Raw genomic sequence first — 16,705 nt, 5'->3', positions numbered from 1 at the left:
ACTAATTAAATAACCTTATTAATATATTAGAACTTATAACATATTAACCAACCTTAAGTGTTATTTCTCTCATTATAGTCTATGCAAATGCATGATGCCATGCAACCCAAATGGACCATGTCGGGTCGGGTCAAGTCTTACCAATTATAGTTATGGACTTAGACATTAATCCAACAACTATAGCATAGCAACATACAAAATATCAACAATCCAAGGAATACATGTCTATATATACTCAGAGGCGAGATAGTCACCCGGACAGGTGATCCTACTCTAGAACGACAACTAAATAAGGAACAGGTAAGAGAGATTAGATCAAGAGTTCTCAGTCTATCCTACATGACAATACATAATCCCTAAGGCATCCCTCTACTAGCAGAGAATCAAAACTAGTGGGCCGGAATTGGTGCCTTCGACCCACAGGTATAATGAGGCGAAACTCACGTTGATGTGCACAGATAAACCACTGTAGCAATGAAGGACTCTACCAGCTTCAACCCAATTCCAGTCACCTACAGGAAGATACTTGAGTCAATACCCGATCACTGGTCATAGTCACTGGCAACAGTGACCACCTCACATGAAATGACGATTAGGGTTTCACATGAAATGACGATTAGGGTTTCACACGAAATGACGGTTAGGGTTAAGTAAGAACACTTAACCCATTAAGGACTTAATCACTTAAGGATATGACTTATTAAGGTTTGACATAGTCGTCCTCGGGTGAAATAATAATCCAGTCAACAACCCAAACACGCGCCTGATTATTGCCCAAAATAGAGCTCCTCGATTCCATGGTTTTTACATAAAATGATAACTAGGGTTAGTGTTCCTCACTTAACCCATTAAAGACTTAATCCATTAAGCTCAATACTCCATCAAGTTAATTGTGGAGAATTATTAAGTATTATTTTTGGTTTAATTAATAGTTTTAATGCGGGTCCCAACCAACTCCAAAATTAGGGTTTTCTAAACCCAAATTAGGGTTTCCAATCTCCTAAATTTAAATGATTATCTAATTAATTAAATATATAATTAATAAATTAGGCACCACCTATTACCACCTCAGGCAGTGGTGGTTGGCGGCGGTCCATGGCGACAGGAGGCGGCAGCCACCAGCACACGGCCGCGATTTGAGTAATAATTCCAATAATCCTACACACATACAATTTCCTACAACACACAAACACACACAGAATAAGAAAATCCCAATACAACCACCAAAAATGGTGGCCGGCGGCGGTAGGACGTGGCGGCCACCACCTCACGGTGGTGGTGGTTTTTTCTTCTGTTTCCGGCCAAGCAAGGTCCATACAACACCATACAAATAAAATACGCTCACACACTACATTACACACACACACAAAACACAAAACAAGTGCCTTAAATCACCGAAATACACACCCAATCTCAACCACCCTCGCGCTGGCATGTAGCAGTCGAACAAGGTGGTGGCAGCGGAGCAGCCGACGGAGCGACAACGGCGACACAACAGCAGAAGAGAGGGGGATTTCACAGCCTATAACCAAGATCACCAGCAACGATAGTCACCGGCCTTTCCTACTGTAGCGGCGTCAGCTCACGAATTCCGTCTTCGTCATCAATGGAAACAGAAGCAGCGACGCAACCAAGCCCGGTACCGGCGGCGACGAAACAGCAGCAAAAAAGAATGGAGAAGGGAGAGGTGCTCAGCCTCTAACTGAAATAGCAGCAGAGACGACTTCGCTCCTCCGGTCTCTGACTAATGCGGCGTCGCCTCGCGATTCTTGTCAGCGTCGGCAACGGCGAGGCTTGGGTTGGTGGTTCCGACTTCAACAATGGAGGTGGCGGCGGATGCAGTTTGGGGAAACAAGGGTGGCGGCTGAGAGTAGTGAAGTAGGGTTAGGGTTTGAATGAGAATGGGAGGTGACGGGTTTATGCCCGTCCAATTTGAAACTTAAGCCATGTTTACACTTTCAGTCCTCCCCTTACAATTTCTTTGCAATCCAAGTCCGAAATTTACCCTATCGCCCCTGACTCCAGAAATCCTTTCAACACAAGTCCAAAAATTACCAGTCAGCCCCTAGCATCCAAAAATCTATTCATAACAAGTCCTAAAGTTACACTTTAACCCCTCCTAGACAAAAAATATTGCTTTCAACTTCCTGATTTCCATAGTTTATTACATTTAACACATTGCCCTAATACTCTAATAAATTATTGCGGATTAGGGCCAATATAAAATATATATATATATATATATATATATATATATATATATATATATATATATATATATATATATATATATATATATATAATATGAAATTACATCACAGGGTTTTAGGGTTTATTATCTATTTATTTTATTTATTAAATTTAATTTAATTTATTTTAAACAGAATGTTACACCAAAATACCCGTAGGTCAAAGTTGGTCCAAGTCAAAAAAGTTAAAAAGTCAAACTTGGCCAACACAACTGAGTATGTTGGGCGTACTCAGCCTGTACGCATGGCATACTCAACCGTTGACCAAAAATGTGAAGTTGACCTTGTACGCTCACGTACCAATCCGTACGCCCAACGTACGCAACCCTCCCTTAATCCTTTTATTAAGAGCTTATTCCTTTAAGCTCTTTCGTCAAATTCTCAAATCTGACCTAAACTAATATTTTTCACCATAAAGTTTCCAACTTTATGGGTTTGAATGGCTCGCAAGTGCCCAAAAGCTAAAATCCCAACTTCTTAACCCATTAAAACACGTCAACACTTGCATGGTGTGAAAAGAACGCCCAAGATCATTTTTTTTACTCAAAATACCCTAACACATCCAAAAGTACAACTCATTTGTTCTACGGTAGCTCATATCGAGAAGGACCATGAATATAGGGCTAATAAGCATAAACTTCTAACATTAACAAGATCTAGAGGTATAGTTGAAGAGTTGAGAACTCTTTAGATCGATTAGATCTTTAACAGGTAAAACAATAAGAATGATAAATACTGGAACACTCAATGAATCAATCCGTATGTCGAATGATTAAAATATAGTCACACCTCAGAAGAGCTCGATTAAGAACTTCCTCTGTGGAGGTGTGCTAGGGTTTACAGTACAATCAATGAGATAATTATCAAAAGAGTTAATGAAAAGGATGCATGCATGCACCTTATATACTAAACCCTAGAAAGATAAACACGGTTGGACAGGCCCAAACCCGTGAAAAAACTAGACCATACAAAAGAGCCCAATGACGCAACACTTTAAACCTAAAAATCTCCCCCTTTGCGCCAATTGAGGCGAGAGACTATTTTGGTTGAGCAGCAGTGGTCTTTTTCACAGTCTTGAATAACTTCGGTACGATGGCTAGAAGAGTATGACGAAAATCAATGTACCACCGAAGCATATCTGTGAAATTCTTCTTATCTGCTTCTTCATTCTGTTTACACCTGTGGATTATGTCTAAAATATGCTCCAGACAAGTCATGGAGAACAAGTGTTTATCATCAAGATAGAACACGAACTTCTGACCTTCTGCTCGTGTAAACATAACAACACGATACTTAGAATCAATCTTTCCCATATGCATTTTGGAAGCATCACATGAAGTCCCAATGGGTTTGACAGTTGGCCTTTTTTCTCAAAACAAGAGCAATTTACTGATCCATCTTAGCAACCTCATGAATGTAGGAAACTAGCATTCTCTTGATATGATCAATGATGGGCTCGTACTGCTGTGGATCAGAAAGCAGAATGTTGTTCAGAAGAATCCAATCATGAGGATGCAGGTTCGGTAGATCAGCCAATGAAAACACATGAACCGAATCATCTGACCCTTGGGTCACTCTGAAACTAACATTGACAAATGGCCCTGCTGAAGTAGGCTTCAATACTTTGACGGGTGTAATCTTTTGTGCACTCCACGTCAAGTACTGTGGTTGAGAATACTTAAGATAAAAATCAATAAGATCCCGATCAACCTTCGGGTCTGGAAAAGGAATATTTACTGTCACATCGAAACAGTGAAACACAAACGCCTTTCGGGTAATAGGCATATCAAATTGTGAGTCCTTGGTATTATCGCAATCAAAAGAAGTAACTGGTTCCAGCCAATGAGTGCTAGGAAACTCAATCGCTTCTTTGATCAGCTTCTCGAGAGTCCATAAAGGAAACATAGCTTTCTTGCACTCCAACGTATCATGAGCCTCTTTTTCCCTTTTCTCTCTTTCTTCTTCTTCTTTTGCCACTTTGAGTGTTTCATAAAGCTCTTTATCTCTCTTCTTCCTTTTCAATAATTGTTCCTCAGTCTCTTCTTCCTCATCACTTTGACCCATCAGACCTTTTTCCTTGTCCAACACACTAGAACCTGAAGCTTCATTACCCTTCGGTTTAGTGGTGACTTTCGGTTGATTTGCTATATTTCCAGCAGACTCTTTTGCAGAAGATTGAATAGGAGGATCTTGAGTAACTTCACCTCCTTGTTGCGGAGTACCAATTGGCTCCGTAACACCCCCAATCCGACTTAACATCTCCAGAGTTGGACAAAGTTTATCTGTTAAACGACGTCGAACAGAAATGGTGAGAACCGAATCATGTGCCTCTAATAGATTCGAAAGAAGAGAGTGCACATCGTTCACACAGCTGTTGATAACTGTGCGTTCGGTCCGGAGGGATTCAATTTACTTATTCGCTTTGGAAAGCTCCAAAGAAAGTGTTGCAACTTAGGTTTGGGATAGAGCAAGATCTTCTCTGACCTTGTTATCTAAGGCAATATCGTTTTTTTAAGTTGGTGAGACTTGATTTAACAGAAAAAGAAGAATAGTTCTGTCAGCTTGTAGACTTTGGCGAATCACTTAAAATTTTTCCCTCTCAGCCTTAAGTGATTTAGAAAGAGAGGCAATTGCTTCATTTGCTTGGATGGTATTGCTGTCTGCAGTGGTTTGAAAAGACTCCATGAAAAGCTTTGTATCTGAAATGAGCGATTTGACCTCACCAATAGCATTGGTACAATAGAGAGTGGAGGCATCCACAGCTTGAGTTGCTCTGTCAATGGATTGATCATGTTGTTTGATCAAAGTTTCAATTAAAGCCTTCGTAGCAACATCAGAATATGCTGAAGTAGATGGAGTAGCAGAAGAAGCAAGCAATTGATCAAGCTTGGCATTGAGATCCTTTAAGTGACGCTGAGTGATTGGAGTAGCATCATCTTCTTCTCTTTGAACACGATAAGGACAATAGTAGAATGAGTCAAAATCCATGTCAGCTCCACCAAGAGTATGACCAGATTCAGTTGAGGGTGATGGAGAAGGAGGTGGGTTTGGAACAGTGGTTTCGGTCCCTGAAGTAAGTGCCCCCGTATCAGATACGTTGACACGAACAGGAGGTTCGGCTGTAGTTGTGGTAACCGTTGCCTGTGTGATAGTGGGAGGTGGAATAGGAGCAGTTGAAGGCGATACTGTAGCGAAAGTAGGTTGAGAAGTAACCGGTGGTGGAAGAGGGGCAATTGATATTGGTACTGAGGTAGGAGATGGAGAAGGAGTTGGAACAGCTTCGGTTACATGTACCTCAGGAGTTAGGGACCGAGGAGGCGTGTTTCCTCTCAATGTGCCTTCTTGATGAACATCTTCGCCTTCATGTTGATCGTGATCAGATGGAACATAATCCGAGTCAGTAGATGAAGCAGCTTTCGGTTTCTTTGCCATCTTCTTGATCTTTCACTTCTTGTGGACAGGAGAAGATTTTTTTTCTTTATTTCCCCTGGGAGGCCTGGCCAGTTGGGATGATTGACCTTCAACTTCCTTCTTCTTCTTTTCTTGTTTCTTTCCCCGCTTTGCTGGTTTGTCAACAACCTCCAGGGCTTTTTGCATTTCTAGAGTGAGTTCTCTCGGCCCGGAAGGTGGTAGTTTCATGTAATCAGCCATAACGTTGCTTACACTTGAGACACACCTGTACATTGATTCAGGAATAAAACCAATGAACATGAACTTCGTGGGATTAGTGAAAATGATTTTTGTTTTGTGGAAAGTGGCGATTGAAGACATCATCGCATCTGCCATAATTGGAACCTGAAAGTGTTTAATGGCTCTTCGAGTCACCAGCGTCCAAAAGCGTCCACATGAAATTTCGGAGTATCTGGTCGATGAATTGAGGCTCTGCACCAGCTGCGACCAAATAAGGGATCTGTAATCCAGATTGATTCCATGATAGAGACCATAAAGAATGGTCATGAGACCTTTGCTGGCACCATCAGACCCAGTAACCCGTTCAACTAATCCCTTGAAGATGAGTGTGAAAAGACCATTCCATTGAGGTGGTAAGCAAGTTTTCTTGAATTTCGTCACCGTGGTTAAGACATCGGTATACCCCATGTCATAGAACATATTGAATATTTGAGTATTGGTGATGAAATTAGGAGAGATGACAGAGGCGTTTGTAGGAAGATGCAGCAGAGAACAAAAATGAGCCTTTGAGACAGAGGTCTTGTGATTGAAGATTTCAAAGAAGATCCTTTCCTTGCGTTTATCGTATGAAGCAGATGAATAGACCTGTGAGAGTAGTGACATGGGAACATATTCAACCTGCGTTAGAGCAATCACCAGCGGGGAGTACTTGAGACATTCGACCACATGAAGCATGTACGAATCATAGACGAACGGATTCAATTCGATGATAAGATTCTGATTTGGTTTGATGACCAGAAGAGATGAAGAAGCAGTTTAATCTTGAACAGATGATGATTCTGCCATTGTTGTAGCGAGGAAGAAGATGAACAGTTGAAAATCGCCTGTTGTATTCGTGAGAGAGTTTGGAAGTAGTAAGGAGGCACAGAAGATTTGAGAAACTCTTTTATACCGTTTCCATGAGCGATAAAGAATCCGTTGTGATGATTATACGATCCCCTGATATGACGCCTGAAAGAGCGCGATTTGACAACTTTGTTTCCCTAGATATACATCAGCAGGCGTGGGTTTAGGAACCGTTTAAAATTCACGCACCTTTCCATCCTTATCTCTTTTTCAAATTCTGAACCGTTTCAACTTCATGCTGACTCACCCTTATCCTTGGAAATGAATCGACTGCACCATAGAGAACCGAAGCTATATGTCTGAAAATAGCTTATTAGTAACCGAACAAGAGTTTGGAAAAATCGTAAAGATTTTCGTGCAAGATAATGTTAAAGATAAAGAAATAAAACAAATTATATGTGGGATATAAGTGATGTCAAGTATGACATGAAGCAGTGGATCCCGGGTACGAATCTCTTCCTTCAAAGTCAAGAGAGACTTCAAAGTGCTTGTGTGGTTCCCCGTTAAAATACGATCAAATACTTGTTAAGTAGTATTGAAATGCATCTTTTTATTATAAGGCTATTGATGGTGGTTGAGCTTCAATCCATACTTTGATTCTTGATATAAGACCGAAAGTGGATGAAGTACTTGTGAGACCAATGTGGCCTGTTAAACAAGTAGGTTTGATAAAGTATTCAGTGACTTGATGAATAACAGAAATCTCAAAAAAAAAAAAAAAATTGGATCCTATTGGAAGAAACGTCTTGGTGTTAGACAATTTCATAAAGATCACGCAAAAATAAAAAGAGATTTCTCGAGGTATCAAGTAATAGCTTGAACATTGGATTTATCACCGTCAATTCATTTAAGGTATTGGATATTGGGTTTCACTTAGCACGTGGTGAACAAAACTAAGATCATTAACACAGATGTTGTGTAACCATAAACCTCAGTGGTAATTTCTGAGAGTCTCAAGGGTTACGATTATGGAACAAAACGTAATGGAGATATGAGTGGAGGTGGTTAAGAACCGAAAGTACCTCTGCTATACAAAAATGACAAAGCAGACAACTCTTGACTCAATATGAGAAGAGTAAGGTAGCTCATGACTTGAGTGATTTTAGCAGCCTGATTGGGAAGAAACGATTGGTGTTAATCGAATCATTAATGCTTCACTCAGAGTCTTGGAGGCTTCGGTCTACATGCAACAACATGCTTCTAAGGACACCTAGCTAGTACAAAGATAAGAAAGTTATACCTGCCCCAACATTATTTTGTGTCGCATCTGTGAACTTAAAACATGGTAAGAATTGAGAGAAAAACTAAAAACAAATAGAAATATTTTTGTAGTTTTGGATTTTTCTGAAAAATTATAAAAACAGAAAATAAATTGTTTTTGGTTTTTTTGAAATTTCTGAAAAATAATAAAAATAGAAAATAAAATATTTTTGGGTTTTTGTTATTTCTGAAAAATAATAAAAACAAAAAATAAAATAAATACCAAAGCAAATCAAGCGAAAGGATAAACAAGTTATACAAAAATATACAACCGAAATCAACCCTTAGATAAGATTAAGCGAAATGGGCCGAGCGGTCAGTTTATTTCGGTTCCCGAAAATTCCGGAACCGAAATAGACCGAGCGTTCGGTTCATTTCGGTTCCCTAAAATTTCGGAACCGAAATAGACTGAGCGTTCGCTCTATTTCGCTTGTACTGTTTTAATGAGAAGAATGAGGTTTCGGTACTGACTCAGCTTCCATCATTCCCAATCCTTGGAGTATCTTATTAAAGCTTGCTTCAAGTAAGGCCTTGGTGAATATATCAGCCAATTGATCTGTAGATTTAACGAAATGGACTTCGACATTACCATCTTCAATATGGTCCTTGATGAAATGGTATCTTAGTGCAATGTGTTTCGTATTGGAGTGTTTCACTGGATTGTGACAAATTCTAATTGCGCTTTCGGAGTCACAGTAAAGGGGAATCTTCTTCATGCTTAGGCCATAATCCCTAAGTTGGCTTTGTATCCATATGATTTGTGAAGTACATGATGTTGTGGGAATGTACTCAGCTTCGGCTGTAGAAAGAGACACGCAAGTTTGTTTCTTTGATTGCCAACTGACGAGTTTACCATCAAGAAATTGGCACCCGCTAGTTGTAGTTTTTTCGGTCCAGTCCACATCCACCAAGATCAGCGTCAGAGAAGGCTTGAACAAAGAAGCCGGATTTAGCAGGATACGAGAGACTGAGAGACGAGGTTCACTTCAAATACCGGAAGATGTTTTTCACTGCAACCATATGAGGTTCTCTTGGGTTTTCTTGAAACCTAGCACAATAACAGACAGAGAACATAATATCTGGTCTACTAGCTGTTAGATACATAAGAGATCCTATCATTTGACGATAAAGTGTCACATCAACAGCCGGTTTCTCCAGAGATGGAGTTAACTTTGTGCCGAATGCCATTGGAACCTTTACTTTAGAGTCTCCCATCATACCGAACTTCGATAACAGTGTCTTCGTGTAAGCGTCCTGATTAATAAAAATGCCTTCTGGTCCCTGTCTAATATTCAGTCTAAGGAAAAAGTTAATCGGACCCATTGCGCTCATCTCAAATTTAGCCTCCATCAACTTCCTGAATTCAGCTGTTAAGCTAGGATTCGTGAAGCCGAAGATGATGTCATCGACATAAATTTGAACTATCATTAAGTGTTCGCCTTCTTTCTTGCGAAAGAAGGTTGGGTCAGCCAAACCTTGTTTGAATTTGGACAACTTAAGAAAGCGTGTTAGAGTTTCATACCATGCTCTCGAGGCTTGTTTCAAACCGTAGACTGCTTTATCCAGAATGTAGCAGTGATCCGGATACTTCTCGTTCACAAATCCAGGTGGCTGCTCAACGTACACCGTTTCTTCGAGTTCTCCATTCAAGAAAGAACAGTTGACATCCATTTGGAAAACTTCGAAGTTTTTGTGTGAAACATACGCCAGAAAGATTCCTACTGATTCCAACCTTGCTACAGGAGCGAAGGTCTCTTCATAGTCTATACCTTCTTCCTGACAGTATCCTTTCACCACCAGCCTCACTTTGTTGTGAATAACATTACCCTCTTTATCCATCTTATTCCTGAAGACCCATTTTAATCCAACAACGGATGCATCCTTTGGAGGGGAATCAGTCTCCAAACTAGATTTCGTTCAAATTCATGGAGTTCGTCTTGCATAGCTTGCACCCAATCGGAATGATCAAGGGCAGCATTTACCGTCTTCGGTTCAATCTTGGAGACAAACAAATTAAACATGCAAAATTCTACTTGAGAGAATAAAGCAATTTGCTTCAGCTTCAATTGAGAGCATGTGAGAACTCCCTCAGATAATTCGCCAATGATTTGAGTTTTAGGATGATCTTTTGTCCATTTCGTGAGAGGAGGGTAATTTCGATCATAGGCAAGATCCAGCTTAGCATTTATTTCTTCTTCCATTTCTGATAGATCGCCTTCGTCATTTGTATTTTCATTCTCCCCGTCAAATGGCGAAGCGTATCCCATGTTAGGTTCAAAATTCTCCCCCTCGGTTGGATAACTCTGGTTTATTATTGGTGATGGATTCTCCCCCTGGAAAGGCAAATCAGTTGATTTTGGTGTTGACGAACTCTCCCCTTGGAATTTAGAGTTTTCTTTTGGAGTTTCATTTGAAGTTGGAGGATTGGTTGATTCGAGTGGTTCCCTTTGAGTCAGCTTCTCGGTTGGTTCTTAAGGTTCGTTTTCCATATATTTAGCAGCATCGTCGATAATCTTCTTCAAGTTGTCGATTTTAATTTCTGCTGCTTTTGCTTCTGAGTGTATTGCTCTCTTTGCTTCATGAAAAAGCATCATGTATTCTTCAAACAGATTGGATATGGGAACTGAGACTTGACCTGATTCAGGAAAGATTTCCTCCGTTGGACCTTCACTTGTTCAAATTTTCTTCATGTAGTTATGATCAAAAGTCACATAGTAGGTTTCCTCAATTTTCCTTGAGCGTTTATTCAAAACCCTATATGCCTTTGAAGTAAGCGAATAACCAAGAAAAATCCCTTCATCTGCTTTGACATTAAACTTGTTTCGATGCTCTTTGGAGTTGAAAATGAAGCATCTTGAACCGAACACATGAAAAAACTTTACATTGGATTTGCGATTATTCAGAATTTCGTATGGAGTGATGGAAAATCGTTTGTTGATGAAGGTTCGGTTCTGGGTATAGCATGCAACGGCTATAGCATCAGCCCAGAAATATAGCGGTAGAGAAGCGAAACTCAACATGGTTCGGGCGGCTTTACACAATGAACGGTTTCACCTTTCGACAATCCCATTCTATTGTGGAGTATAGGGAGCAGAGAAGTTGTGAGACACCCCCTTTTCAGTTAGAAATTCATCAAGGTCTTTGTTTTTGAACTCTAGTCCGTTATCACTTCTTATGTTCCTCACCACCTTTCGCAGTTGCAGTTCCACTTGCTTGATGAAAATATTTAGCTTAGGAGTCGCCTCTGATTTCTGTTTAAGAAAGAAAACCTTGGTGAAACGTGAAAAATCATCTACAATTACCAGTATGAACTTACTACCACCGATGCTTTCGATTGCCGAAGGGCCACATAAGTCGATGTGTAGAAGCTCAAGAGGTTCGATGATCTTTGTATTAATGCGAGTAGGGTGACTCTTTCGGATTTGTTTTCGCATTTCACATGCAGCACATAAATGCTCCTTATCAAACTTGAGAACTGGAAGTCCTCACACGTGACCACCAAGAACCAGTTTGTTAATATCTTTGAAGTTGAGGTGCGAGAGCCTTCGGTGCCACAACCAACTTAGCCTTCGACAGCAGGCATATTGCTGGCTTCCCTCGAATTGGATTGAGATTTAGAGGATACATTTCCCCTTTGCGTTGTGATTTCAAAAGAACTTTCTTCGTTTGCTTTTCAACAATCTCAGAGCCTTCATCATCGAACGAAACTTTCAATCCGGTTCCCACAACTAGTTGAGAGACACTGATGAGGTTGTGCTGCAATCCCTCCATATATGCTACCTTCCGTATTGAGAATTCACCGTTTGTGATCATACCATACCCTTTGATCGTGCCATATGAATTGTTCCCGTATTTGACACATCCACCATCCTTAATGGACCGAAAATCCCTTAGCTCTTCCCTTCTCCATGTCATGTGACGTGAGCAGCCACTGTCAATATACCATTCATCATCGAACCGCTCATCACGAATAACCTGCAAAATTAAGCAGATTTATGAACCCAAAGTTTCTTGGGTCCTTTTGAGCCTTGTACAGAATAGGGAATAGTAAGAGAAGAATCAACCATAAAAGTTCGTTTTATTAAGGTGGTTTCATCTTTTCTTTTATTTGTGAAAACTTTGATTTTGTTAGATATTGTTTCTTTAACATCAGGCTTTGGAATTGTGTTCCTTTTCTTCACAAACATTCGGTTCTGTTTCCTAGAGTTAGCAGACGTTTTCTTTGTCTTCATTTCGTCTTCCACGACAAGCTTCCCTTTTCCCTTTATATCCACTTGTGGATTTTGCTTTGAGTGAGTGGAATGAGTTTTAGGAGCGAAACCAAGCTTTGGGTTCTTTCCGTCTGAAGATGGAGAACCGAAACCACTCTTTTGGTTTCGTTTGCTTCCATTTTGGGAGCCGAAACTACTCTTTCGGTTCGCTTGACTACAGGAATGGCATTGAGTACAAGAAGTATAGTTTCACTTTGATCTTGCTTCTTCTGAAACGAGTGAAGATTTGTCTGAGTTAACCTAAATAGGGTTTTGGGACTTCCAAAACTGCTTCCTTTCAGAGAGATTCTTCTTATATCTCCTATTACGTTGATGTTTCTTCTCTGACCATTGCTCAGGAGTTTTATGGATATTAACCTTGGGTTTCGGTCTTTCAACATGAGTTTCGCTCTCTAGCGAAGAGGTTTCGCTTGTCGCCTTGACTGGATCTCTTGGAATCTTTTTGGTATCACTTGTGCTTGGCACATCAAAATGTGTAGGCTTGTTGAGTGGTTCTGCCACATATTTGTCTTTGACCTTCCATGATGTTTTCTCGGACAGACCAACCGTTTCATCAGCATTGTCAATTGGAGCTGACCAGAAATACTCCTCACAGCCATCAGCATTGTCTTCGTTTACTATAGCTGTCAGCTCGGCTGTTTGCTGCTGTGTAACACCTGTAACTGCATAAACCTGATTAGGTGTGGTTTGTACTTTTTGATATACCACACCCTTTTCTTTTAGATTTCTGGACTTATTTTGGGATAAACGATAGAACTCAACGGAGTTTTCAGAAATGAGATTTTTGATAGGTTCGGGCTCGCTTTTGACAAATTCAGAACAGTCCACCACATCCTCTATGGATATTTCACTCATATCATCATCCTAATTAAATTCTGAAGTGTTTTCAACATCAATTTTGTTTTCCGAACTTAACTTGGCATTCAACGAGTCAAACTTCTGCATGGTTTCGGTTTTAATTTTTAATTTGTCATTTTCGTCCAAAAGGTTCTTAAGCATGTCCTTATGGTCTTTGGACTTGATGAAGGACTCGACTTTGTCAAGACCTATTCTGTATGCTGGTGAAATTTCATCAGAAGATACAACAGCTTCACAGTTATATGCATCAGCATCAATTTCATCCTCCTTAAATTCAAGGAATGACAGAATCATACGATGAATTTTCTTTCCTATTTCACAATTCAGATGCAATTGAGTAATATTTGAATATAAACGTTTAGCAAAATAAACAAAAAAATTTTTCTCTGTTTTAAAAGCTTTAAATTATCCCTTTGCAAATAAATGGTCTCATCCTTAATCCTAACTAACTCGATCTCCTTTTGCTCTGTCCAGATCCGTCTCTCCTCACTCTTCGAAGACACCCTGCTGAGTTGATCAGTTAGATTAGCGTTTGTTAAGCAATTCTGTATTAAACTACCACTTAAACTTGAAACTTTAGATTTTAATTCGTTCAGTTCTTTTTCATAGTTTGTGACATGGATTTTTAATGATTTGAGAATCGATTGTACCTTCTTGATCAACTGGTCGCATTCGTTGATCTGCTCACCAACAGGTTTGGTAGTGAAGCATCTATCTTCTCACTCCCTTGCTTCATCACAACTACCATCAGTAGTATATCCTCTCATCTGTGACACTCCAGCGGTCACCATCAAGCATTTCTATGCACCTTCAGTTTCAGCTTCTTTCGCCAAGAAATCCCTGTCATGTGTGGGCTTACGAACTTCTTCGTCCTCTGAGTCTGTAGACCAGACTTCCACACCACCAAACTCATCGTCCAAGAGATTTTCCTGCACAATTAAAGCATTCATAGTGTTGTTAGCATCAACTTTCTTCTTCTTTATTTCTTCAAGCTTTCATAGGTAGTAGGCTTCATCATCTTCACTCTCATTCTTTTCTGACATCTTTCTCAAGACACAATCTTTGGCAAAGTGATTTTTGCCTTTGCAGAAGTGACAATCAAATCCAGAGTCACCAACAAGCTTACTGTCCTTCTTCGGTTCTTCATGCTGAGGAGAGTTCTTCGGTTCCTCCTTTGCTTTATCCAAACTATAGCTTCCTTGCCAGTTTTGGTTCTTGGAGATAGGAAACTTTCTACGCACGAACTTCTTTAGATTTGAGACCATCAAAGCATATTCTTCATTGGTTAGATCAAATTCTGACAGATCTAAATCTTCTTCTTCTTCAGCCACGTTCTTTCCTTTTGATATGAGAGCTAAAGATCCCATGCTTGAAACCACATTCGTTTCTTTGGTCAATGCACTTTCGTGTGATTTTAGAATCCCCACTAGCTTCGGCAAAGAGTAAGATCTGAATTGTTCATGAGCTTTTACTGTGGACACCACCGCCATCTATTCGGTTCTTAACCCATTCATGAATGTGACCTTTTGCTCAATTACCTTCCTTTCTAAGCTGTGCTTTATCATTTTGCTGAGGAGATGATTGAAACGATCAAAGGCTTGAATGAGATTCTCTTCAGGTTTTTGCTTGAAGTCTCCAAACTCTGAAAGCAACAAAGTTTCGATAGAGTGCTCAAGATCCTCATATGTGGAATATAGCTCCTTCAATCTATCCCATATCTCTTTTGCCGTCGTGCATGAACTGACCAACCGGAATGTGTCAGATTGTAGGGCGAATCTGATCATTCTTAGTGCTTTAATGTTGCTCACAAGCTTGTCCTTTTCATCTTGAGGAACATCCTTTACATCAACCACGAGTTGGTTGTACTCCTGTTGCGTCTTGATTCTTCTATTTGTGCCATAGTGAACAAACGGACCTATAGTAATCGCTTCCCAGATTAAATATCCATTATCTTCTGAACCAATCACATAGTCTTCAAAGTGATGCGTCCAAACTTCATAATCTTGAGTATATAGGATTGGAATCCTGGTGGTTGAACCGATACTGTTGGAGATGTTGATTGGGTTCGTTTGTGAATCGTCAAGAGACATGATGATATTGTTTTGAAATCTGTTCAAGATCAGACTAGTAAACAAAGTTAGGGTATGATCGAAGTCTAAGAACTGCGTCAATGAAGAATGACGGTTCTAGAAGAAAACGATAATAGTGGAAAACCCCAAGACCTTCTTCAACAGAAGAGATGCATACAGATTACACAGTCTCTTTCTCTGATACCAATTGAAGAGTTGAGAACTCTTTAGATCGATTAGATCTTTAACAGGTAAAACAATAAGAATGATAAATACTGGAACACTCAATAAATCAATCCATATGTCGAATGATTAATATATAGTCACACCTCAGAAGAGCTCGATTAAGAACTTCCTCTGTGGAGGTGTGCTAGGGTTTACAGTACAATCAATGAGATAATTATGAAAAGCGTTAATGACAAGGATGCATGAATTCACCTTATATACTAAACCCTAGAAAGATAAACATGGTTGGACAGGCCCAAACCCGTGACAAAACTAGACCATACAAAAGAGCCCAATGGCGCAACACTTTAAACCCAACACTAATTATAAAGTTCAGAACTTTATACCTCAAAATGAAGCTTGGAGGAGAGGTGTTTTTGGATCTAAGTGGTTTTGATCTTCCAATATGGTTCTTCAATCTCATATTTGCTTCAAAGATACCAAAACACACAATTTCAAGCTCAACGGAACACACACAAGTGATTAGGGTTGCAATGTACGATATGAAGGCTAGAGGTTGGTGAGGGAATGAGACTTGGTGAGTTAAGGATGTATATGTAGGATCCAAACCCTAAATATTAGGGTTTAAGGTGTCGACATGTACATCGTACGCCATGTACACCCAACGTACGTGTACTCCGCCGACTAATTACAAAAATGCCACCATGAGCCATTTTGCAACACTTTCCATATACAAGGGCTAAAATGAAAATAATATTCATACTTAGGGTTAAAAAGGGAAATACCTCTTCATAGGATGTTACAAATCTCCCCCACTTAAACTAGACTTCGTCCTCGAAGTCTACTGCGGCGAACAACTCAGGGTAATGCTCCCTCATCTCCGACTCAGGTTCCCACATCTATTTGGAACCCTTCTGATGCTGCCACTAAACCTTGACAATAGAAACTACCTTTTTGCACAAGGCCTTCGTCTTCCGATCCACGATCGCCACTGGTCTCTCAACATAATTCAGGCGATGGACGATATATGGTTTGTGGTTCGTGTAATATAGGTGGTAGTGGCTTATGGTGTCATGTTAAGAACCATGGATGATATACGGGTCATAGGTCGTGGATATTGGGTGGTAGTGGCTTATAGTGTATGTAAAGATCCATGGATGACATATGGTTCCTGGGTCATCTATATTAGATAGTAGTGGCTTATATAGTTATATTAATACCCATGGATGAGATATGTGTTATGGATCATATGTATTAGTTTATAGTGGCTTATAAT

The sequence above is a fragment of the Lactuca virosa genome, chromosome 9 (genome assembly GCF_052849685.1).
Source record: "Lactuca virosa cultivar CGN04683 chromosome 9, Lactuca_virosa_CGN04683_v6, whole genome shotgun sequence".
Classification (NCBI taxonomy): domain Eukaryota; kingdom Viridiplantae; phylum Streptophyta; class Magnoliopsida; order Asterales; family Asteraceae; genus Lactuca; species Lactuca virosa.
Note: the sequence above shows the minus strand (reverse complement) of the source record.